The 27,967-nt window shown below is 37.4% G+C and overlaps 2 protein-coding genes across 2 annotated transcripts in view; one reads left to right on the top strand and one right to left on the bottom strand.

Annotated features, from left to right (window-relative positions):
• The window catches only part of LOC126367526 (integrin alpha-IIb-like), a 363,625-nt gene that overhangs the window by 91,781 nt on the left and 243,877 nt on the right, over positions 1-27,967 (top strand). The window lies entirely within an intron of this gene.
• LOC126367544 (vascular endothelial growth factor receptor 3-like) overlaps positions 1-27,967 on the bottom strand; it is a 103,511-nt gene that overhangs the window by 18,441 nt on the left and 57,103 nt on the right. The window lies entirely within an intron of this gene.

Below are 27,967 nucleotides of genomic sequence, written 5' to 3'. Positions count from 1 at the left end.
GATTATTTTAATAAAGAAAGTACCTAAATGTATTTATTCACTTGCTTTCTTCACCGATGATCATCATCATCATCAATAAAGCTTCATTCAATATCATGCTGCGTTAGGAGCATGATATATTTTGTAATATTTTTAAAAACAGATAATGAACTTGCCACTAAATATATATTTTTTTAATTTGGCATCTTTTTACTTGAAATATTTATGTAATTCAATTTACTACTTTTTAGCATTCTAAAGCTGTTCGGTAATATTCTAGCTCTATAATATTTCAGTCACGCCTAGGGATTAGGAGGCTATATTACTTGGGTGTAATTTACTTAGAGTTGTTCAGGCTAATTAGGGGCAAGTCTACGAGCTTCGTTGGGGCATTACTTAGTTTTACACCAGGACAGGGGCCTAACTATCGTAAACAACTCTGATACAAACCCTTCTAGCTCAAAGCTGTTGTCTTACGAGTAAGAAGTTATCTAAAAAGTGGAGCTTGGTTTTTATGAAAGGATTTATAAGTTGGAAGAGCACGTTCATTAGTCGTAATGATGGCTACGACCAGACTATAGCAGAGTTGCGCTTGTTATTGTGAAGGTAGTTATGTAATGATTATGTGGTCAGTTAGTGGATGGGATACTTGTACTTATTTCGGATTAACATTGCACAGAATACACATATTTTATAAAATAAATATAAAAATTAAAACAGAAAATTTAAAATTTAGAACTGTATAAAACAGCAATAAGACCTGTTATATACTTCATGGTGCAGAATGTTGGGCCACCAATAAACAACATCTAAACAAACTGCACACAACCGAAATGCGCATGTTACGCTGGTCAGCGGGAGTCACCTTACTCGACAAAATCCGAAATGAGTACATCCGAGGTAGTTAAAAGATTGCCCCAATAGTCGATAAACTTCAAGAAAAACGAATGCGCTGGTACGGCCACGTCATGAGACGCCCTGAAGACCATATAGTCAGAACAGCCCTAAATATCCCGACGTCAAAAAGAGAGCGTGGAAGACCCCCCGCCACATGGTTAACGACGGTCCAAAAGGACCTGAAACACTTAGACCTGGACGCCAAACGCCAAACGAAGTAGGATAAGGAGAGCCGACCCCGTATAAGCGGGACAAGGCTTAGGAAGAGAAGAAGAAATATAAAATTTATATTTTCTGTTATTTCATTTTTATTTTCTTTCTTTTTATTTTCTTTTTCTTACTTTGAAACAAAATAATTATTAGGCTGTTTATACAATAAGAAATAATAAGATTAGTAAGGTTTAGATTAGTAAGAGTAAGGGAAAAGAGGCAAGATGATTGGACACTTAATAAGACACGACGAATTTATTAAAAACTTCATAGAAGGGAAGCTACAAGGAAAGAGAGGAAGCGGAAGACCATGAAGAGCTTACATGGAACAGATTAAAGCAAAGGCGAACGTCGTGTTTTATAAGGAAGTGAAGGAATTGGTATTTGATAGACAAGAATGGTGAATGCTACACAACAAGACAAGTGGCTCTTAAATTTGTGATGATGTGATACAATAGCTGGCATGACGACAGTTTCTAATCTAAAAAAAATATTTTTATTTTCGTATTCTTTCACTATTCATCCATCTTTTTAAGTCATGGCAGTCGCTCAAGTCGCTACTCTAGGTAACAAATATACAATTTATATCTACCTATTACATTATGGCTTACAGTTTTCGGGTGTGACTTATACTATTATTCCTGGCAATATTTCCTCATCTCCCTAGCATTACCCCGTTTTTCACAGGGTCCGCTTACCTAACCTGAAGATTTGATAGGTCCGGTTTTTTACTAAAGCGACTGCCTGTCTGACCATCCAACCCGCGAATGGAAAACCAGCCCGATACAGGTCACATACCTCCGAAAATGCATTTCTCGGGGATGTGGGTTTTCTCATCATGTTTTCCTTCACCGCTGAGCACGTGATTTATGATCCAAACTTGAATTCGAAAACAAATTCGACAATCATTGGTTTAGGCCTGTGTTGGATTCGAACCTGCGACCTCAAAGTGAAAGGCAAGCGTTCTACAAGCTGGGCTACCACGGCTCTTCCTGGCAATATTTCTTATATGCACTAATTTATTTTACTGACCAACTAAAAACGCAAGCAAGCATCCCATAAACTTTTATGTACGCATGTCCATCGTATAAAACAGAATTGGGTATATAAAGTATTTTTGAAGGTATTTTTTTATTTTTAGGTAAATGAAACGGTGTGCTATAATAAAAAACTAATTTGAATATTTATGCTTTTCATACAGTTGTTATTATTTTACAACTTTTAAAAAAATATGTCGTAATGGAGGCTGAATGACGTTTATTCCTTTACCTTTGCTTAGTTTGTATAAAATTTTAATATTGATATTTTGTTAGGGTAAACTGTCTCTGAGAGTACTCAGGCCCAATAAGACAACAAATAACATTTTGTTGGTTTTTCATTTCCTTCAGTTTGTATAGTTTATACTTCTAATAAGCATGATGGGGGTAGTCCTCATTATTATTGAAGTTATTTCGTTAAAATTGTTAACCGCATATTCGTAAGACACCTTACCCTAGTGATGACCATAGATTATATTAAATTTTATTTATTATAAACGTCATTTGGCAACGACAATTTTGGTACTTAAACAGAATTTATAAGTCACATGAAGGTCAAATAAATACACCATTATTGCTAAAATAAACACTGTCTGGGTCATTTGCGAGCTAAAAATAAAGGAATATAGCTGAATAAGACGAAATTTCGAAATGGTTTTAAAAATTGTACTTATAACTTTTATTTCCCTTACATAGGTACTGAATTACTTACAATGAAAAACTTCGTGTGAAAATTGTATCATCCATCTTTCTGCTTACTGGGTTATTGCAAAATTCACGAGGTGAAGTGGCGTTACCCCGGATATAATAGATTCAAAGCTGGTGGTAGCAGTTTTATTGTGACAAACGTTTCCCGGACCGCATTCGGATCACGAAGCCCGGACATTCCCTGGGATTACACCCATAAAAAGAGAAAGATCCCTTAATAAAAAAAAACGTAACGCAATCGCTCTGGCCGAGGTTTAAACGAGGCCAGTCACGGCCGAAATAATTTTCTTTTCCAATATCCTACGCAGATATTATCAGATTAATTATTTCTTGTACCTATACGGGGTGTTAGTGACATCGTAACGAAAACTTTAAGGATGATTGAAACCATCATTCTGAGTTGATATCATGTGGAATTTCCCGTCGCAAAAGTCTCTTCTTCTTTGTCCACCCCTGTTCCCAGTTTAGCTGCAAACTGCTACTGCTACTGCTGTTTAGTTTAGTTGTTTTCCCGTCGCAAAAGTATGGAACGGAAAAAAAACTCCTAAAATTTTCCACAAGAATGAATGAATCTGAATCATCCCCCTAAGTATTCATTAAGATGTCATTAACACTCTATATATACTACCAAAATGTTCTACACATGTAATAAAACTAAAATAAAGTCTGGCTGCGCACATTTCTAAAAAAACTATTTAGGGCGTACATACTCAGAATATTGATGTTAAAAAGAAATTGCTTTTTTCGTATGTTCATGAATCACGCAAGAAGTATTCGGGTTTCTGATACTTTTACAGTAAAATCCATTTGATTTTGGCAGTACCTTTTACATGTATTACTTTAGGGAGTGGGACCTTAGTAGTATGTCTTCTTTTGTAATTGAAATTTGCGCTCTACGACATTTTTGAAATAGCTTTTTATGCGTAAGTATACTTAAGCTTTTTTACTTATTTCTTTTAGTTTCAACTTACATATTCAATTAATACTGTAATATTCCTAAACATTTAAAGGTATCGATCTTTTAAATGTTATACAATGCGCAGAACCCAATATAATCGCAAATAAATAATACTTAATTGAATAATACGTTAATTAAAAGATTAATGAAGCTGGAAACTCAAATCGATATTTATTCAACGTAATGGACATTTTGGGTGAAGGGTGGGTGAGGAACTGTAATTGCTTTCTTATATCTCTCGTGTTCAGTATGGCAGACCACAGGTTGTTGTTAGCCCATGGTAAAATAATTTTAATTAAAGTAATGTACATTAACATTTTATGTGATAGTTTTTATAGAAAATTTAAGTAGACTTATAAGTTTCAAAGAAATGTCTCGCCAGTATTATAAGAATAAAAAATCCTAAGACAATCAAATTATAGAAAAGCATTTTTTTTTATCATCGTTCGTCCGTACGTAAAATGTCTACTTTGTTTCAATACCATAAGAGTTTAAATTTAGAAGTGTAAAAACTGAAGAGAAAAATAACATTGGGAAATTGACCGCGTAGAACAAGGGAAGAGATAAATTTCGTGGGTTGGCCGACCCGGGACAGATTGGAAACGTATAGACCCGCTTTCAATGGAATTACAGACCCAATTCTTCCGAATATAGACGTCAATATTCATCAGCGCACCTTGTTTAATTTGCGTTGGGAGCGACGCGAATTTTAATTAAAACATTTACATAGCCAAAAAATAAGATGGCGATTATCATACCGTGCATTATTCATGAAGGCAACTGAACAATATTTATGCTGATCGAAGTTAGCTCGATAATAATGCTTTTGTATTTGTCTATGCTTAATTTGTATGTGTAAACCTCCTTCATATAACTTCTTGATCGAGTATAGTCAGAACTGTCGGGAGTTATGAGCGGTTTTAGCGTCCCCGCGTCTACGTGGCAAAGTTTCGGTTAAGAAATAAATCCAATAATACTCGTATTTAAAAATGAAACGTCAAGTTTCGATTTAGTAGGTGTAAGAGCAGCTTAACTTTTCAAGGGAAAACGAATGCCTACGGCAGGAGGCGACGATCTCTTCAATATATTATTCAAATCGCAATTCGGGGCTATAAAAGTCGTTTGTGTGCCACTTAGTGGTGAGCTAAGCCCGCAAGAAGCATTGTGTGGCATTAATCCGTTTGCTTCCTGCTGCGTATAACGGTGGTATAGTCGGCACGTGAGTCTTGATACGCGAACGCTTTACAGCACTTATGGTTGCTAGGGTTGATATACGGCAGGAAGTGAGGAACTGTATGCGAATTTACCTACAACCATGGCATCTGTTGCGGAAATGTGTGTGTTTTCTTCAACAAATATCTTACATAGTTTAGTTGAGTGTGGAAAGTCTGTATAAATGTAATAATGAGGTTAAAATTAAAATATGCATGGAAAAAATCCATGCATATTGAAAACAAAACAAAATGTTGGCAGAGTATTTTTACTGCTTCGCTAAAAAATATTTTTTCTAGAGATGCTTTCTCGACATCTGTTTTAGTTTCCCAAGATTCGTTTTAAATAATCAAGTCTTGAATGCATCTTGCATCCGTACTCGCAATGCATGTTAGCATTGAAAACACATTCACTAGAGACAAACTGGCTAAGCAAACCATCAAGTAGAGGAAGCAATCTCAGCAATAGAGGTTTAAATGTATAAGTAACTTGTACAAGTTGCGAGCGAGTACGAATGTAATGTGGTAAAGTAGGTGAGTGTACTGCTCTGTAGTTGTGTACAGTTGTCTGGTACTGGCGGTCGAAGTGCAACTTGTGACACAGCGGGTCAGGAACGGGTAATCTAATTGTGTCAAGTCGAGTATTGTTGTTTCAGTAAATACTTAATGATTATTATTATTGCGTATGGCAGACAAAAATAAAATATCCTGCGTAGATCATATATCCAGCTTAAGCTCCCTTAACCAAGTCTCTGCTGCATCCGTCACACAATGCAGCTCAGCTATACCACCTGGGAACCGAAGCAGAGGACACTCGTTTACTATGTGAGATATGGTTTGATCCAGGTGACCACATTCACAGTATGGCGACTCCTTTAAGCCCCATTTATATAGGTGATGGTTTGACTTTCCATGGTTGGTCCTACACCTAATACTTAACGATAATGAAATGTTTAGTATGCGGGTCCGCCCGTGTAACAAGTAATTATATGACATGTGCCGGAGCGCGGTCGAATCGCTATTTCACTAGTACGCTAGTTTGACTCATTCTTGAAAGTCTTAAGTAGTTCTATGAGTGTAGTAGCAACCTCACATGTAGAGGCACATAATCGACCGTTTCTTGGCAATTTTTCACTAACACTGCATTTCAGCTGAGCCACTTAAAACGTCATCAACTCTCATAAAACTGAAGGCTGCCCTAGCAAAAATTTATTGCTAAGAAAATGTAGGTAAGTATAAAATTTAAAAGTTAAATCCAGCCATATGTTATATGCCTAACGAGGTGCCGGGCGTAAATCGTAGTTTGCTATTCCCAGTTTCAGAATATAAAACACATTTTTACAATGTAAGCATTCACTCAACCTGCGAGTTTCACATTTTGTTAAATATTATAAAAAAAAACTCTTTGTAAAGAGCTCTCATGCGAAATATGAATTTTGCAGCGATTTTTCAATTGCTTTTGGTTTCACTGGTGACGCGACGTTTCAACGACATCAAAAACAAACTAGTTTATATTAGAATGATTGATTTTCTGTGAATTTTCGCTTATATATTATGGAATAAATTATAATCAATATTTCAAAACAGATAGGTTTTTTTTTCTTTTAACCATTCTAATGCCATCTAACATGCCGAATTTTTGTGATAATGTAACAAGAATTTTTCAAATCGATACAAAAATCGGCCTCATCCGTTATGTGATAATTCTGTAAAAAAACTGAAATCGCTGACAGCGTGTACGGTTCGGAAGAATCCCTATGTCAAATATATGACACAGATTACTCATTCTACTATACGATCTAATCAGGACTGTACATTATCCTTATTTATCTCCGAGTAAATCAGAGCGATAATGTTCACATGGAGAGTTATATGCATCGTCCATCACGTGAGAAACTTAGGAGACATCACCGCCTGAACGGATATGGCCCGTAACCTACACGTAGACTATGTTGTTATAATAGGCTAGCTGCCAACAACTCAAATCACTTACTTTTTACTAAACGCTAAAATACGAAATTACTATGGAATTTGTATGAAAAATCACACTGTGACGTTATAGAAAAACGTGATAAAATGTCGAACTTATTATTACGTTTTTCTTGATTAAAATGAATAAATAAGTTAAATAATATCATCATCAATTTAAGAGCCACGCTCTTGTCGGTGCAGTATTTTCCATGCTACTTTTTTAGGGAAAAATAGGGCAGTGGTTTCCCTCTTGCCTTCCGCCCCGCAGTACTCTGTCTGACGCAAGTGGGATGGCGCTCAGAGTAGTCTATTACAAAGTCATACTAGGACTCCTGTCCTCCGCTTCTGAAGTTAAATAGAAAAAAGAAAATGTTTTTCGTCAGTTTTAGATCTGTCTTTATTTAGTAATTCGTTCGTTGAGAATTTCATAATTTATCTTGAACCCAGTTCACGACCCAATTAGTATGCCTTCTTTCATGTCATATGCCTTCCAGATGAGTGATAAAAAATCCTTACTTAATTATATTTATAATTATATCTAGGACGAGCAAGGTTATTAGAAGCACAACCAACAGAACAGTAATTTAAAAAAATGTATTTTATTTATTTTAAGGTATATATTTTGATGATGTCAGTGTTTTTTTTTTTTTGAGAGAAAAATGAAAGTAGATTTACGAAACATATTTATGATTCAATGACAGGATGTTTTAAAGAAAGGCTAGATCAAGGGTACTGACTCTAAACCGACGAGCATAAGTAAAGTCTTTGATGAGAGCGGAGGAATAAAAGGTGGTGTTTTAGGATCGTAGGAAGTGGAATTCCGTGGTCTTTGCCTACCCCAATGGGAAATAGGCGTGATCTTATGTATGTATAAGTTTTAAAGATAAACAAAATGTTTTTAGTACATAGTTAGGACGGCTAGACTATTGTTTTTGCCATCGACGTGCTTCTGACACTTAAGTTCTGCAATTATCTTTACCTCTCTCAACACTTTTGTACTTACGTCACACGCACACAAATACACACACTCACTCTCACACACATTCATACGCATCCTCACTTACACACACAACTCACATACCCCCACTGGAACACTTAGATGTTACCAATTTCTATTCAATTTATGTTTTAAGTTTCCTGTGTTTACTATTTTACTTGGCAAATTTTACCGCCAAACTTACTTATATCTACGATTTCCCAAGATACAGTTCCGCCTAGTTTGGGAACCTCTGTTTATTTAGTTAAACTTTTAATGTACACTACCTCAAAGCTATACCTTCTTCCTTTTTGTATTATTTCTGATAATAAACACAGTTTTGATTTTGATTTGATTTCTAAACGAGGTACAACTCACATCATTTGTTATTTCAACCGTTTGCACGTTTAATCTGACATAATCACTGCGGTCTCAAATAGGAGAGGTTTCCGAAACGTAGGGATTATACATTACGTGAATAAAGCTCGCGCAAATCCTTTAAATTGTTTCATTTCAGAAACAAATCGCGGCAATTAAGATTATTAATTACGGCGATAGGTCAACAGATGGCGCTAGCCGACCTTCTTCTGACGAAGTTCCGAACTGAATCGCTATTTATCGGTTTTGTTAGACATGCCTTTGAATTAAATTGTCGAAGATGGTTTTAGATAACAAATTGCCTGTCTAATTTATTTCGTCACTTCGTTAAGGTTTTAAAATTTTGAAAGCGTGCTAATAGTCTCTTTTGCCTTATTTCCTAAGGTGAATAGAGTTACAATTCGTTAGATAATATTTTTTTTTTAAATTTTTCTTTTTTTAAAGAGGCCTGTGCCCAGCTGTGGGACGTATATAGGCTGTTTATGTTATTTTATATTTTTTTTATTCATATAAAAACAATACCCATGTTCTTCTGTCGAGTGAGTTGTGAGGTGGATTACCGACCCCATCAACCTTGGTGTCAGGGTTACTAATACCCATAATACACACACATAAACTCACGCCTCAATCCCTAATGGAGTGGGCAGAGACATAAGTTCAAAATATACTTCTTAGAACTTCGTATCAACAGTACCTGCTAGTTATCGTTAAATAATGGACACATGATTTATTAATAATCCAAAAAATACGAGGGTAACTCTAGTTTAATTACTTTATTTTTTAATTACATACATACATAAACAGCCTATATACGTCCCACTGCTGGGCACAGGCCTTCCCTCAATCAACCGGAGGGGGTATGGAGCATACTCCACCACGCTGCTCCAATGCGGGTTGGTGGAGGTGTTTTTACGGCTAATAGCTGGGACCAACGGCAACATGCCTTCCGAAGCATCTTACTTTTTCGGACAATCAGGTGATTCAAGCCTGAAAAGTTCTTACCAAACAAAGGACAGTCTCACAAAGTGATTTCGACAAATTATTTTTTAATTACTAATTATTATTTCTTCATTTAGCGAGAAACATGTCAAAGGTCAATTGTTACTCTCTAATGCTATTACAAAAGGTTATTTGTTGTTGAGCAACAGAAACATCTAGAAACTAGACAACGATATAACAATTATATATTTTTACACAATGTTATATTTATTAGATAGAAGAGATACTCATCTAAGATATGTGTACTAATTTTATGAGTTAAATGCTTCTATTCTATAATATAAATTATTTTGATAGTGGGATTTATGTTTTGTTATCTGCCCTAGAATGCGCAAATATAATAACGTATTCAAATTTCCGTCCTTTATGAAATATAAATAGACTGGATGGAGCTCGCACAGAACCGGGATACTTGGAAGAATATGGGGGAGGCCTTTGCTCAGCAGTGGGATCATATAGGCTAATAATAATAATAATAATATGAAATATAAATGCGATATCGGTAGCCAAGTGATAGCAAGTACTTAAAATAATGATATACAAATTACAAAATTGTCTATACTAGTCGAAGTTATATACTACCGCCGTATCGTAGTTATATTACCGCTACGTCGTAGCGTTTGCTACGGAGCGTAGCGGTCTTGATTGCCCTTTATTTTACAGGCACATGTTCGGGCGTAGCACCAAATTCCTCTACGCTTTGGTTTGGAAAACGTGCACTAAATGAAATTGAGCCCTAGATTGCTCTCGTGCAGAAATAGTTGCCGTACTACCGAAGAATGGTGCCAATTAAGGTGCACCGTCGCAAAAAAAAGTGACTGGCAGGTTGAATCAGTGGATTTGTGCCGGTTTTTACTTTTTTTCATAAGCAAGAAACTTGGGATTCATGAATACCTAAAAAGGCCTTTAGGGCTTAACGACGAAATTAAGATTATAATCTAGAGTGGCATGTAGCTAACTCGTCTAGGGCTGTGAAACTGGTCTGTATTAAGTTGTTTAAATATTTAGTGCGTTAGACTCAGATTCAACAACAAACTATCTCCGAATACCACAAAAACTTTTACGCTAAAAATATGCGTCGCAAACTAATTTAGAAAGCACTTCGTGTGCCTACTAACCTAACACGTCAGATCTGTGTCAATTAGGGCTGTCACCCGCTATATGGACCTGACGAAAATAAAGCACACACCCTAATTCCGATTAAAATATTTCAGTGTGTTCGTGTACTGAGTCCATAATACAGTTGCCTTTAAGCAGGACTGGAAATTCACAGAAAATATAGAAAGCGTTCGGGCGCTTACTTTCCTGCGCGTGAGTACCGACAGAGAAACTGTATCCTTTCTAACCCGATAGACAATTATGTTCACCTTATCCATCTTAGGATTTTGTATTAAGAGCAGTAGCGAGTTGCCTTCTGATTTCTTGTGGCTTTGCCCACCCCCTTAGGGATTACGTGCGATAGTCTATTTATTTACCAAATATAAACACACACTGTATCCACATGTCACCACAGCACTTCTCAATCAAACTCAGTTCACAATTGTGAACAAAAATAAAATGCTAATGAATACGTCTACGCGGTGATAGCTAATTAGCTATCAGCATTTTTTTTTCAATCAAATCAAACAATCAATATTTTTTTGTTATTGCACATAATATGACATAAATAAATGATTATCACGTGCTCAGCGGTGAAGGAAAACATCGTGGTTTTCGAGAAATGCGTGTGTGACCTAAACTGTATTGGGCTGGTTTTACCTTCGCGGGTTGAAAGGGCAGACAGGCAGTCGCTTCTATAAAATACCGGACCTGTTAAATCTTCAGGTAAGGTAAACGGACTCTGTGAAAAACGGGATAATGGTAGGTGGATGATGATATAATATGACATGAAGGACAGTCATAAACGTAAGGGAAATGATGACATAAAAGACAATTATAAACGGATAAAATTAGCACAAAAACGTGTTTATTTATGGTTTATAGTAGAGGTAGGCAGGTCAGTTTTAGCATTAATTTCTATACTTAAATACATAAATTTACCAAATTTATAGTTTAAGGTTTATACTGGAACACGGTACACACACCCTAATGCCGATTAAAATATTTGCGCATGTTCGTGCGCAGAGTTAATAATATCTCCTGTCTGTGGGCGTGACTTACATACATAATTTTACTCCTTTACAAATTACTTGTTCATGGTCAAAAGAAATATTTGAAAGCTTATATTACAGGCTTGTCGAAAAAGTTGACTTAAGGAGCCTTGTACGAATGATGGATGAACTCTAATAAAGGCGATGGGTACTAGAGTTACCATGAATAGTTATTTGGCCGAATACTGAATATTCGGCACAAAATACACATGCACGTCGAGTGTGTAAGCAAGAATAAGACAAGTCGCAACCTCTCTCCCTCTTTGCAATGCTTACGGCGGGGTATTACGGAAAATGACTGCGACAGTCACTTTTGGAAACCGTTTGGAATTTGGCCAACCCTCCTACAATAACATGACGGGCATAATATTGTAAGTATCATTTGTTTATCATATACATATAACAGGAAAACACACCATCATCTGTCATATATAACAGAAAATTCCACTTAATATCAACTCAGAATCATGGTCTGAATCATCCCGCTCAGTATTCGTTACGGTGTCACTGACACCCATACCTTCTATTCAGCGGCGTAGCGTGGGTGTGGGGCCGCCCGGGGCGGAAGACAATTTTGCGTCCCTTTTATTTAGATATTTCAATTTACAAATTACCACAGATTTTTTTGTTTTAAATTGAATGACGTTTATATTCGTTACGCACGTTTTTTTAAATATGTAAAATTAAATGTATATTTTTCAATCTTTCTGAGAGATTTTCTTAATATTTTTTTCCGTAAGAACCTTATACAGATTATTAGTAAACTACAAAAAAAAATCAGCCAAATCGGTTAAGCCGTTTTTATCTTATGTCATGACAACGGAAAACGTGTTTAATTTTTATATATATTATAGATTGTAAAATTTTGCCGCCCCCTAAAAAGTGCCGCCCGGGGCGGGCCGCCCCTGCCGCCCCCAAAACGCTACGCCGCTGCTTCTACTTGTATGGCTACCTGTATGTACTTGTACGGGGTGTAAGGGACATCGTAATGAATACTGAGAGGGATGATTCAGCTCGTTATTCTGAGTTAATATCAAGTGGAATTTTCCGTCACAAAAGTATAGAATTGAAAATAATTAAAAAAAAAACCTGAAAAAGACCATGAATTTTGCGACGGAAAATTCCACTTGATATTAACTCAGAATCATGATCTAAAACATCCCCTTTAGTTTTTGTTACGATGTCACTAACACCCTGTATATAAAGCATTGCTTTGCTCGTCTTGGCGGGGGCACTACGGTGTCCACAGATACATAACTACTCATGGCTCTGTAAAGATTAATATCGCACGTGTGACAAGTATCGTAATATCGTTTCCTATTTCTTTATGGTTTCTGTTTTATTTCTTCTTACGAGGCGATATATTTTATTGACTTCAATAAAACAGCTGTAGCTAAGATAATACAATAAACTGCGAAGACGAATCTATATGGGTGTAGTGCAGTATTTTTATGCAGAAATATACGAAAGCAATTGTTTGTTGAGATAAAACACACATTCTGATTTTCATTTGTTTCATGCAATATAAAAATCAATCAAATCAAATATGCTTTATTGCACACAACATACAAAACAAATTTACACAAATGGATGATGGATACAGTACAATCTGGTGGCATTATTTCTAAGCAGCAATTTCTTCCAGGCAACTAGTGGAAAGGAAACATTATTACAATTTGGTGCGGGAAAACTTTTTATTGCATAGTGTTAGTAACACCGAACCGAATTCTGAGGGAGGTGATTCAGATCATACGCACTACAGGGAGTGGAATTCTTTACCGTCTTCTGTTTTTCCGAATGCATATAACCCGGATGCTTTCAAGGCCAGAGTGAACAGCACCTTCAGAGCTCCATCTTAGGCCTCGTCAATGGCTACGGGCAAGTCTGAGGCCAAGAGCAAACCCTTCATAGGTAAAAAAAATATCGGATAAATCATGTTAATTTTAGTGTTTTTGGATGGTCTGAATCTGAATCTCTTAAAGTTTTCGTTACGGTGTCACTAACATCACAGTAAACGCATTTAGTGGGGAAAAAGGGATTGTCATAAGTACACTCTTTCTTCCCACTTATTTGTATGACAGTAATGCCGTACTATCTGCCCGCGTTTTTAAAAAGGAATTTTAATTAGGTTTGGTATTAACTTTGACTGTGCCAGCCTGTTTGTTATTTCAATATTGAGGTCGATGTACACAGAATAAGGAAAGATTTTGTATGAAAGTTAAACAAATTCCCGCGCCTCGCACACTTGTTCGGCTTTCCTGACCCTGTATAGAGCAAGCAATATACACGAGCCACTTATGTCAACAACAGGTGAACCTGAAACATCATATTCACAAAGGTCATTCCGGGAAAGTATCAGAATTTAACGACATTATGATCATCATCTTTGTATGTGATGTGTATGTCATTGTGTGTGTGTGTGTGTGTGTGTGTGTGTATGTGCGTGTATGTGTATATGTGTCTGTGTGTGTGTATGGGTGTGTGTGGGCGCGGGGGGGGGGGATCTTGGGACTTAAACATCAGGAGCGGGTGTAGGTATTATGCACTCTGTATACTTACTTACATATTTTAAACCAATATACTTAAATATAATTATGACGTTTTGTTTAATATAATGAAGCCAAAGTCAAGTCGTTCTGTCGAAATACGAACAAAATAACGTGTCAATATGTAAGGAAAAAAAAAACAAAGTTATCGATTTCGTAAAAAAGTTTTTTTTTTTAACACGTTGCCCATGTTAGCCTTCAGATCTTCCGTCTTCGTTTTGTAATAAGGCGGCAGTAGTCACGCCCTTATCAAAGTAGCTACTAGCGAATTCATGTTTCCATAATCTCGCACATAACGTAGAGTTAATATTACTCCAGGCTCCAACGCCCTCGCAATTAATTTATTCGCATTTATTCAGAGCCCACATCTCTACGTACAAACAAGATGCCGCGTATAAGAAGTATGAATTCTCAGACTCATCTTAGCATAATTGTAAGATTAGGTAGGCATGTGTTCTGACATTTACAGGGCGAGATTGTGCCATAACTTTTCTAGAGCACATTATACATGTATCTCGTTATCTTTAAGGCTCTGGAAAATGGGAAAAGTTTTGTATCAAATCATCATCATGTGGAGTGGGTTGTAAGGTCAACGACCTACCAAACGTATCAAAATTTCATTAACGCATATTACGAGTACTTATATATGAAATTTGAACAGCGTAATATACGTTTTGGTTGAGTGCAGGCTTCCAGTTAGAAACCATGTATTTAAATTATTACAAATAAAAAATCAAGAGATTTGTGTATTTTTCCATTCCAATATTACTAATTATTTTGCATGAAAAAACAATAAGCCTTTAGTGACAATCTCGGACCCGAGTTTAAAAACATTTGTGGATTTACCAACGACAAACATCCCAGAAGGGACGCCTTTAATTGAGAGTCCTTAGCGATAAAAGCAATGTCTAAAAAACCCGTCTGCCCTCCATCGACATTTCAAAAGGAAAAAATATATTCAACCTCTCACTTAATACAACGTGTATTAAGTAAGAGGTTGAATACATTTTATTTCCCAAACCCGCTTTGTATTTCAACTCAATTGCGGGCCGCGAAAGTTATTTCCCTCAAACTAAGTGTTAAAATTAATTAATTAAAATATTTTCACGTACGTAATTGCTGACTTCATATTAAAAGTAGCTGCCATTTATCTTCTGATTACTCGTGGTGTGATTATTACGCATTACAGACGTGAGTTTATGTATAAATATGTTGAAATCAAAAAGTAACTTTTGGTTATACTGCAATTACATTGTCTAGCGAGCCAGCCATAGAATACATACAGACTACAGAAGTAGGTACGTACGTATTATTATTTATGTTATATTGTTGTATATTAATTATGTTACTATAGTAACACGTTTACGTTCTATTATAATGTGTTGTAGACAAAGGAGATTGAGAGTCGATTGTCACAATACCTGCGAACAAGATTTTCCTTACTGTATTCACCTTGACAGATGTACACTTGAGAATATGAATACCAAACTCAAACTTTCCGACTGTTGGTCTGTTCTGACCTTACCTATTTCAAAATCTCTATTAAACTAGACTTTGTACGTGTTACCTTGGGTCGATGAAAATAGGTAAGGTCATGAGCACTATTTTCTACACAGTTCAGAACACTGAAGCAGCGTAAGTTTTTTTAATGTTATACGGAAGATGGCATACGGGCAACATTTCTTTTTGACTTATTTTAGATTTGCCGCAGATGGAATTAACTACTTGGCCGGACAAATGGGGAGCGCTGAAGGCTTTCGCCACGTATAGGCTCTCACCCGGTGTACGGGCAACAGTAAGCCCGCAAAGGTTTGCCTCAAGTGTCAACTGGTACCATTCATGTATAATATGCGTGCAAGTTTTCACCTAGGTTTGCGAGTTGCCACCTGGCCCATATAACTATTTGTCATTCTTTAATAAGGCTGTTTCAATTTGACAAACAAGATTATGTGACATGGTTCTAAAATAATAAATACTTGTATACTTATTTGTGACCATAACACTGATATTTTAAAGTTTCGTTTTCCGCGTTTCTCACTAAATATATAATATTTAGTGTTCATCTTTGTTTTTGCTCGCGATATACTTGTGTAGGTAACATACCTGTTTCCTTTGCTTGTGAGAGGTCGATCCAATATATTATGGTCGGAAGGAAAATAGTTGTTTTTCTTTTACGATACGGTACGTTCGTTCCGACAGACCTTTTTTGTGTGCGAATCTCCTTGGTACGTGGAAAGTCTTCTGTCAGTCATAATAAGAAGAAATAATTGGAGGAGGTACGACGGTGGGCCACTTCAAAAACTGGAGATCTATTGGTGTAGGAAAGGAAAACAATTGACTTGGAATGGGTTTACTTTTCCTAAAAACGATTTATGTAGGTACCAGAAAACTCTTACTTATCTGAAGACTTTATTTTAATTTATCAGATACTGCATTGTCACAGTTGGCTCGACCATTATAGACGGCGATACGGCTTACCACCTATCACGTGTCTAATAGAAAGCTCGGTGAGGTGTGCGTACTTAGTTCATCTTGTGATGGATTCTCTGATTACCTCAATTGGGATATAATCGTGGTTATGTTAAAACTTGTATTTATGAATATTATTAAATAAAAACAGATTACTTAATAGCTATGGTCTAATATTTTCGGAAACTAATAAAAAGACAAGGAAAAAAAATAAGAAATGAAAGAAGAAAAAAGAAGAAGGAAGAGTATGAGAAATATTATAATAGTATACTTGGTACTGCTTAGCCAGCTAGGGTCGTTTCGAATTAGTCAAATCAGTTACTTTTTACTAAACGTCAAAACACGAAATTACTGTGGAATTTGTATGAAAAGGCAACCTCGGACGTCAGAGATAAACATGACAAAACTTATTATTACATTTTACTTTATTAAAATTCTTTAAATAGAAAAAAAGAAAACTTTTTTGTCACTTTTAGGTCTGTCTTTATTTAGTAAGTACTTAATCAGAACTTTAAAATTTATCTTTGACCTAGGAAACTATCCAATTTTTCCTATGTGATAGCCTCTGGCGATCCCACCGTTATCAGTACCTGTCAGCCAATTTTCCGAGATCGTGTTTTAAACAACAAAATCACCTCCAGTTTAATATCGCTCGGGGCGTGGCGGTTTCTTTTGAACTTTCGAACAGAATACCTTCCCGCCAGCATCTCATCTACGCCTATTGAAATTTCTTACCGGAAAAGACTAATAAATTACCAGTTTTTTTGCTGCCAGGAACTTGTTTCGGAAAGTAATTTAAACATTTTTATTAAATGGCTGTGTTATTATTGTGTAAAATGGACCGTTATTAAGTGTCTTAAATTTTGTTCGTCATAATATTTTATTACTTATCATAAAATGAAGACAAGTTGCGGGTAAAAAAGCGGTGAGTTACCGTGGGCATGCTCGCGTAACAATGCATACATATATAAACATACATAGCCTATATATGTCCCTGCTGGGCACAGGCCTCCCCTCAATCAACCGGAGGGGGTATGGAGCATACTCTACCACGCTGCTCCACTGCGGGTTGGTGGAGGTATTTTTACGGCTAATAGCCGGGACCAACGGCAAAAATACAACAACAATGCAAACAACAAAAAATGTTTTTTTTTTATCCGCATAGACTAAAGAAAAATACTACGTATAGAACCGTAGCTCTTATTTATTTATTATTATTTTTATTTATTTCAAAAATTAAGTACAAACAGTGATTATGATAACTAGCATCGTTAATCCATGGTTTGTGTCGATGCTAGGTATCTACGATGTCCGTCTTACATTATACATAGATAAGTAGGTAACAAAAACTTGTGGGTAAGCAATAGGTAAACAAACATTTTCTTCGCCCCGCACCAAATCGTACCGGGCGCCGACCTCATCCCTTCTGGGTCTTACTTTAGTCTTAAATGGCCGTAAGCGGTTAAGGCGGATTTATATTTTAAATTTGCCCGTATGTGGTTCATACGCAGTGAACGTGTTAATGAATCATTATGTAACGTGGGGCCTTATACCAAAATAGTGTAAATGTAATTCTTGTAGCTCTGACTGTTCTAATAGGTACCTACTTATACTTCCCCACATCATTATGTGTTACAGAGACTTGTTAGTTAGTTTCTGCTCAATCCGCAGCAAGTTTCCCGATAAGCTTCATTCCAGTTACAGTTGTCTAACAAACGACCTACCGACTCCGTTCAGGACTATTAGCACTAATGTGCTCAGCTATACAACCCCACTACTTGGAATATACTTAAGTTTACTACTTCTTTATACTCACACTCGTTAATAGATATTACATTTATGCAAGAGATCGTTTCTGCATAGAAAACCTTATCAAATCTTCGGGTTAGGTAAGCAGACCTTGTGAAAACGGGATAACGCTGTGGAAATGACTTATATAGGTACAGAATATACTACGTATAGAATTGTAATCTGCGCCTCAAGAAAGAGAAGTGTATAAGGATAGAAGCAAAATGGAATATATTATATGCCATAGTCTCTGCTTACCCCGGTGGCAAATAGGCGTGACTAAAGTCGTGAAGCACTGAATTGCACTAAAAAAACACTGTAACACTGTGTCGGCGTCCAGCAATAAATAGTAAGTGAAATGAGGGTAGTTACACCTATAACACCTTCGCAATCTCCGGCCAAGTAATTAATGCCACTTGCGGTAAATCTACAATTATTCATCATCTCCTATCATTATCCCGTTTTTCACAGAGTCCGCTTACCTAACCTGACGATTTGACAGGTCAATTTTTTTACATAAGCGACTACCTGTCTGATCCTCAAAGGGATAACCAGCCCAATACAGATTAGGTCACATACCTCCGAAAATGCATTTCTCGGGAATGTGGGTATCCTCACGATGTTTTCCTTCACCGCTGAGCACTAGTCATTGTATGATCCAAACATGGATTCGAAAACAAATTCGACAATCGTTGGTTTAGGCCTCTGCTGGATTCGAACCTGCGTCCTCAAAGTGAGAGGCAAGCGTTCTATCAACTAGGCTACTACGGCTCAAATCTACAGTTAGTCAATTAAAAAAAAAACCTTCACGACGACAAGCATCATCTTGCCTGTCATCCCGTGACCACCGTCGCTACAATGCCAACTCAATTAAAATAGTTTCCTAAGTACCTATGTTTAAAGTGAATGATTCTTTAAAAGTGACTTAAGCTAAATTGAACGCCTTGAACGGGGTTAGGCAGGGATATAAACTCATAATATTAGGACAAACCAGATATTTCGTTCTAAGATTACTTACTAAGTTAGCTATCGCTCAAATTGAATCTGTATTTGCGTGGCCACATTTGGGTTCCATGTAGTCTTCAGATGGATAAAGTAAATTTTTGGAATCAATTTTGAGAAGATCGTTTACTAAATCAATCCGAGCAGGAATCGGTCTCGGGAAATCTAGTTTGGAGGTCATACGGTATCTAGCCATTAGCATTCGCAGACTAGATTAAGAGTTTACGTACGTTTATCTTAGAACATCAATTTCAAAAGTGATAAGGGATTAGTCACGACTTAATCTAGGTATTTGAATACTTATCTATTGCAAATGAGCAACGAACTGATTCATCAAAGAGCTTCAAACAGTGCATGCTTTCAATACTGGATTAGGATTGAATAGATATTACATTTATTCAGCTGTTTATTTTGCCACGCATATGGTAAAAACTTGAGGTTGTTGGTTGAGGAGCTCGGTGGCGCAGCGGTAAACGCGCTCGGTCTGCGATCGTTGAAGTTAAGCAACATTTGCAAAGGCCGGTCATAGGATGGGTGACCACAAAAAAAGTTTTCATCTCGAGCTCCTCCATGCTTCGGAAGGCACGTTAAGCCGTTGGTCCCGGCTGCATTAGCAGTCGTTAATAACCACCAATCCGCACTGGACCCGCATGGTGGTTTAAGTCCCGATCTCCTTATCCATTCATAGGGAAGGCCCGTGCCCCAGCAGTGGGGACGTTAATGGGCTGATGATGATGATAGTAAAAACTGATAAGGGGATTACCTACACTGGCCTGCAAAAATAATAAGTACTACATTACGTCATCCTCTTGCTTTTATCCTATTCTAGGTGGGGTCGGCATAACATGTTTCCTCTTTCATTCTTTTCTGTCTCCACACACACTTTCTTGAGTCGTCCCCTACCGCTTTATCCATCCACATTCACACTCTTTCATCATTAATTATTTTGTAACTATTAACCTATCCACCAGTTCGAGACTTCTCATGCAGAGTGTGCGGTAGAGTTTGCCGCTCCAGAATTGACTTGCACAGCAATGTCTTTCAACTGCATTTATTCGAGGCAATGACGTCATAAATCGTCTGAAACAGTCGTATAATGCCATGATGATTAACCTATACATTAGTAACATTTCGAGTCCTCTTTATTTCGAAAGTACACAAAAAAATAAAAGTAAATATAAATTATAAAGTTTAGTGTGTGTGTGTGTGTGTGTTTTTTGCAGACTAGTGTTTATTTACTCCTATACATTACACATATATAGGACTTTAGGCTGGTCATCATCATCATGATCTCTCTAGCTTTATACCATTTTTCACACGGGTCGCTTACCTAACCTGAAGATTTGACAGATCCTTCAGACCTTCCAACCCGAAGGGAAAAATATTTTTTCGGGAATGTGGGTTTCCTCACGATGTTTCCGTTACCGCTGAGCACGGGTTAATCGTTTAAGATCCAAATATGAATTCGAAAACAAATTTGGTAATCATTAGTTTAAGCCTGTGCTGGATTCAAATCTGCCAACTGAAATTGAGAGGCAAGCGTTCTAACAACTGGGATACCACGGTTACTAGGCTGGTAAAAACTTTCATTCAAAAATGTAATTTTGGAAAGACTCGTTTTCCTATTTGATCGTCGTTGTGGCAAGCCTTTTATGTAAAGTGAAATAATTTAATTTAAAGGCGTCTTAAAGTGTCGGCAGCTGTGAAGTGATGCGGCGTGGTCGACCGCTATGTCGGCGCGTGTAGACGCAATCTGCGGGGGAACAGTCAGCTCTGTACATTTCTAACTTAAATAAAGGGAGGTTCTTCTTTTGAATGTGTATGTACTTAGGTACTACAATAAAGTCTGAAAGACTACAGATCCAATTAAGATAGAAAACAGTGATTAAATACCACCTTTTCTCATTTAACGTCAGAATGTCACTTTGGTCCTGTGGTCCACCAACTTGTCCCTCAAACGAGGAGCGCAGGTACGAGCCCCGGTATCAAACTGCTCCAATGAGTTATGAATTTCACTAAACACAGTTGGCTCAACCATTATAGACGGTGAAACGGCTCTCTAGGAATCCCGTTTGTCTAACAAAAACATCGGTAAGGTGCATCTTGCGGTGGATGTATCTCATCTTGCGGTGGATGTATCTCTGACGACTCCAACTGGGATATATAGTCGTGAGCTTATGTACTTAATGTTCTGTTTTCTTATTTAAAAGGCATTTCAGGGAGACGAAGTGCAAAGCAGTTTCAGAAAAGAAATGCGGGCCAAAGTTGGATAAATACGTGAGACATAGTTAGTTAGTGGGCTCTGTTTTCCGCATTTAGACTCTAAGATGGCCCGTTATGCGTGCTATTGATGACTACGTAAGCCAACCTAACTCCTTCCAGAAGCTCAGTAGCCTCCTGGGGTTTTCACAGGCTTCGCGGAGCGACCCCATTCCTTTGAGGATTTTTACCTGTTGTGCTGACACTCCCGTGCATTCCAGGATTGCATGGGTGAGTTTCTTCTGTGAGACAGTCCTGGTACCTAGGTGGTACCTAGGTACATCCATGTCCAAGGAACACGTGTAGGATCTCAAGGGGATGGAAACAATATTCCAAATTCCCAAATCCTTTCAGGATAGATGAATAAACACGTGTTACATAATATAAGGCAAGGTTGTAGAGTGCTCGTATGCTTACAGGCGCATTTGTATGTTAGGTGAATGTAACATTTATAAGATGTTAAGTGGTGCTAGAATTCCAAGACACGTAGGGAAATACGCTTACGATCATGCCGATATCGCCCGAAACGTGTCTAGATAGTAATTATGCATATAGCTGGATAGATAACGACTTTTGGAGCCGCGGTAGCCCAGTTGGTAGAACGCTTGCCTCTCACTTTGAGGTCGCAGGTGATGGTGGTAAAAGATTTCTATCTTTTTTTGACTTTTACTGCCATCTTTACTATAACCATAAGCATGTGATGAAGAAACATTTTTGAATTATAACGACTAAGCATTATGCATTCTATATTTGGATGGAATTGGATTGGTATTAATAATGGTACAAGTGGAGTACAGTGTGCCTCCTCCGTTTTAATCACAGGAGTGAATTAACTACGTATATAAGTAGGCTAATTTTATGGTTCAAATAAATTAAAAAAAAGGTAGATAGCTGATGAAACTTTTTTAATTTCGATGCGCATTAGGTGCGAATTATAGACGATCATTTTAAATGAATAAATAAAACAAATACCTAATTATATATATAATTATATAAATTGGTAGCCCAGTTGGTATAACGCCTGCCTCTCACTTTGAGGTCGAAGTTTCGAATTAAGCACAGACCTAAACCAATTGTCGAATTTGTTTTCGAATTCATGTTTGGATCATAAATGATTATCACGTGCTCAGCGGTGAAGGAAAACATCGTGAGGAAACCCACGTTCCCGAAAAATACATTTTTTAACCTGTATTGGGCTGGCTTTCCCTTCGTGGGTTCCGGCTTCGTTCGAACCGGAATAGTAACCCAGATATCAGGTTTAATGAGGTTGATACTCCACCTCACAGCCCACACGATAGAAGAAGACCATAAATTATGATATTTTCAAACTAAACTGTACACTGTAATTAATAAGTTATATATTCAGTTGAGTCTTTGGTGAGAGTGGAAGAAGCGACGGTGTTGTATCAGGATCGTAGTAAGTGAAATTACGTGGCCTACCCCAACGGGAAATAGGCGTGATCTTATAAATGTGTGTATGTGTATTCCGTTGCAATATTAAATATGATATTATATTTGAGTTATTTTATTTTATTACGGACGATAATCAGCTGTACAAAACTTATTCCAAAAAGGTCTTAAAACTGGTGTAGGTATATGTACTGTTACCTGCCTACGCCTCAGCTAGTGCTGTGGAAGATTCCTTTTTTGATTTTGACAAACGATGATTTTATAAAATCTGAACGCAACATCTACTTAAAACAGGCATTAAAAGATTATCCAATACGAATATCCTATCATAACTTTCTATAAATGCTTAAAAAACAAAACAAGACAAAATTAACTTAATATTCTAAACAACAAGCTTTGTATTCCGGCGGCATATTCTTCCCTCGGTGTGTACGCACAGATAAATAGCATTATTGTAATCGGCTTACCTGTACAGTTGCCGCGTTCTAATATTATTTTGAAGGGAGCCAAGTCACAGTGGCGAAGCGGAATTTTGTTATTTCCGCCTTGTAGGTTATAGTAGCGCAAGAAAAGCGCGGAAGGCAAGAGGGAAACCACTGCCCTAGTTTTCCATAAAAAGTAGCATGGAGAATGTTGCATCGACAAGAGCGTGACTCTAAAATTGGTGATGAGGTTATAATAGAGTGTGATTCTTCAACGCTCCTGTGATCGATGTTAGGTCAGTAAGTACTATTACATAGACGAGATTTCCTCGCAAAATTTACACTGTGGTTCTGTGGTCGGCTTGTTTACCAAACGGGGAGCGCCATTTCAAACCCCGGTACCGCACTTGCATTCATGCGTTACTAATTTATCTTAAAAGTTTTGTAAGTGCAATTTTCCATAACACAGTTGGAACGACCATTATAGGCGGCGATGCGGACCACCTATCACGATGGTCTAATGAAAAGCTTGGTGAGGTGTGGGTACTTAGTATATGTTCTGTTCAGCTTATGTTATGTTATGAGATTTCCTCGACAATCGCACGTGAATGCGCCATCTGTATAAAGCTGTATTGGCATATCCTAGGCCACGAGAAGATTCTTTTTTTAGTATATAGTTAAGGTAGTCATTAGACACTAAGTACGTGGAAATGTGACCCATTTCCCCGGTTGTCTGTCGCGGTTGCCTGTTCCTTACTTGTTAGCTTTGTACCGATACGCAAGCGCTGTTTGTGCGGGCTTTACGGAAGTGTCAAAGAGAATCGAACGGGTAGTCCAACGAACATTTTCAGGTTGATCGGATGGTAGACTAAATATACACACTATGTATACACAACTAGTAGAGTGTAGATTTGCCGCAGATGGCATTAACTACTTGGCCGGACGGGGAGCGCTGAAGGCTCTCACTCGGTACAATGTTTAAGAGCCTGATGGTGCCCAGTTGGGCGCGAACCTCGGCTCAGGGCGTCGTCGTCGAAAGAATTAATCGACCCTAGTGGGTCGATAGCGATAAGCGCTGAATGAGGGAAATCGTCGACCACGCCGGCGGGGTCGGTATCGGGGTCCTGAAGTGTTTGGTGTACATAACAAAAGCTTTCAAATGTTTGTATAAGCGATAGTATTAAGAGACACCCCACACGACGCGACGCCAGCGCCGCGCACGCTCGTTCGGCAGCCGGCCAGCGCTGACGCTGGCACGACGACGAGGCTCGAGAGACGCTAGTGTGGGGGGTCTCTAAGCGACTCAAACATAGGTAGTTTTCTGCAGTGCCAATAAACAACTGTTTTACTACAATAAGTATACAATTATTCTACTTGATAGAACAAAGAAATAAGAAGTTATTGTTTTAATTATTTTTTATTGTAATAAAGGCCAATTGTTTGGTTTCCTTATTAACGTGGAGCGTGTTGTGAGAATAATAGACGTTTAATCTCTATATTTATCATCAAAGAATTTCTAGAAATTGACATAATATTAGCTATTTATTACAAAATGATAATATTGTAAGTATACTGTTGTTTCTCAAGTCTGTATACAGCAAACTTTATTTTATGAATTCTGCCCCTATCTCCGTTAAGTGAAGGTAATTTTACTTAAATATTTATCATTTAATCGTGGAAATGAGACCCCTGATGATAAATATCTAGGATCCCTGACATTTCATCCGACCGCTTTAAATTGGTGTTCTAAATCATTCGTGTCATGGCTAATAAGGGACCTTCGCAATTAGGTCGTTTAATCATATGATTCTTACTTTAGTGAAAGTAACTTTTCCATTTAAAACAGTTATTGAATGTTACAATTAACCTGATAATAACGACCTCCGTGGTCCACTCCTTGAGCGTCGGGCTCACGATCCGGAGGTCCCAGGTTCGATTCCCGGTGGGGATATATCACAAAAATTGCTTTGTGGTCCCTAGTTTGGTTACTGTACTGGCTGATCACCAGATTGTTCAAAAGTAAGTTGATCTGTGCTTCGAAAGGCACGCTAAGCCGTTGGTTCCAGTTACTACTTACTGATGTAAGTAGTCGTTATATGAGCCATGTCAGGGGCCTTTGGCGGCTCAATTGTAACCCTGACACTAGGGTTGATGAGGTTTGTACTGCACCTCACAACCCACACGATAGAAGAATTAACCCAATTGAGGTCAGACCGGCAATCGCTTCTGTAAAAAACCAAACCAATCAGGTTAGGTGATCGGACCCCATGTGTAACAGAAATAACGCTAGGGAGATGACGATGATCGAATATTACAATTGAAACATAAATTTTGTCGATTTCATTTATTTATACATTTAATTTTATTTGTATAGCTTGCAGCTTTTTGTACAAAATGGATATGTTTATCTTCTTGGGCCTTATACAGGAGCGACAGTCCTGCCCAGGTGCGGTTTTTTCGACGGATCGGACCTGAGCTGCGGATGTGGTGTTACGCCACAGACTATGCCTCATCTAACATCTTGTTCCGCGTGTCCTGATACGGTCACGAGCATTGATATGTATACACTTTGGTACCATGTCACATTAACTTTTTCGACAAATTGAACTGTAAGTCTCACTAAATGTCAAATATGTTAGTGCGACAGAGTCCTAAAGTGGGTACATTATATTGCTCATGACTGTACCTGTACGCGAGAGGAGCTGATGAATGCCACCGAAAATGATGTCCGAGTGGCAAAATACTGGACTGAAAAAATCTGAATGCCATCGAAATGACAAGAAGAAGAAGAAGGAGCGACAGTAAATAATTTTCACTGATTTGTAGGTACTAAACTGAGTGTCTACGCACCTGACTAGAGGGGTCGCGGGGTGGCCGCCGATCGCCGTTCATTCGTCGCTCGCCGCTCTCTTCTGTTGGCAACACTAATAAAAAAAAAGAAAACCACTTCTCTCTGCGCCTCCCTCGCGCTCGCGTTCGATTTGTAATCTTTATTAAAATATTGTAATATTTTGGAATTAATAGACAGCGATATAGTTACAGTCCGCTAGTTTTATTTTTGCTATCAAGGATCCCAACACTGAGTTTATTCTGACACTTTAACAAACATTACAACTGAATAATTATCGGGCGTGCGATGGGAGCGCGAGGTGGAAAACAACAGATTTTTTGTAAATACAAAAAAATTAAAATATAAAGCTACCACAAGTAAAACAAAAAAATAAAATGTAATAATAACCTCACTCTTACCACCTTACAAATAAAAACTAAAAGGGATGGACGCGGGTTTAAGTATTTGACAGTCAAGGAAAGTTCAGTCGAATTGTATGATATTCAATTTTGCTTGGCCGTCAAATACTTAAAAAATCCACGTTCACTCCTGGTTTATTTTTTATTTGTAAAGTAGTTAGTGTTATTTCTCAATAGGTGCAAACTCATGCGCGTAACCCACAGAAAAGTTTATTTTTACTAAAGTATAAAAAACTACAGTTTTGTACTTTTGTAACAGTCTACATAATATGAAAAGTAGTTACCTTTCATATTACCGAAATCTCTGCTCATATTTTATTTGTAAAGACTTTTCTGATTCAGGATATATCTGAAACCGAATAATATCTTTCCAAGTTTTCTAAGCAACAATAATATGTACAAGAATATTTACGAGTGTACCTTATATTTTTCTCACAATAACATCTGAGTACTGAAAAGTGAATACCTATCTCTTATCTATCGTGTTGAAAGTTGTTATTATCAGTTTATTTATTTTCTAGATCTGTTATTTTGTTCTATATAAATTTAGATATTCTATCCCTTGTCTCCAATAATTGTATAACACGATTGTTTAACTGGGACATCGTCTATAGATAATACAATAACTCATCTGTTTGTGAAAATAGTCACGTTTTCGCTTGATTAACTCATTAACAGATATAATGTTAAAATTAGTCACATTTAAATGGGATTTTTCAAACAAGAGCTTGCGATGTTTCTTCCACTATAGTGAAACGCCTTATAAGGCGAACAATATACCATGGGTATGGTATGGGTGTTAGTGACATCGTAACGAAAACTTTGAAGGATTGATTCAGACCATGATTCTGTGTTGGTATCAAGTGGAATTTTCCGTCGCAAAAGTATGGAACTGTAAGTAATTTTAAAAAACAACCAACATTTTCATAAATTTTCTGACAGGAAATTCCACTTGATATTAACTCAGAATCATAGTCTGAACCATCCCCCTCAGTATTTGTTACGGTGTCACTAACACCCATACCTACTCGTATGGCTACCTGTATGTACTTGTACGGGGTGTAAGTGAAATTGTAACAAATATTGAGTTGGAGGATTCTGCTGATTATTCTGAGTTTCAGTTCCATACTTTTACGACGGAAAATTCTAGTTGATATCAAGTCAGAATCATGGTCTGAACCACCCCCCTTAGTATTCGTTACGATGTCAATAATACCCTGTATGTGTGTGCTTCCATCCCCAAACATGCATTAAAGCAGCTGGCACTGGTTTATCTTTACTACGGAAAATACTCGACCAGTCTGGTCCATTGCGGGTTTATCCCTATGTTGCATTAAGTAGGTACGTA

The sequence above is a fragment of the Pectinophora gossypiella genome, chromosome 6, assembly GCF_024362695.1.
Source record: "Pectinophora gossypiella chromosome 6, ilPecGoss1.1, whole genome shotgun sequence".
NCBI classification, from domain to species: Eukaryota; Metazoa; Arthropoda; class Insecta; order Lepidoptera; family Gelechiidae; genus Pectinophora; species Pectinophora gossypiella.
The sequence above is the reverse complement of the archived record's forward strand: the minus strand, read 5'-3'. Positions and strand labels throughout refer to the sequence as shown.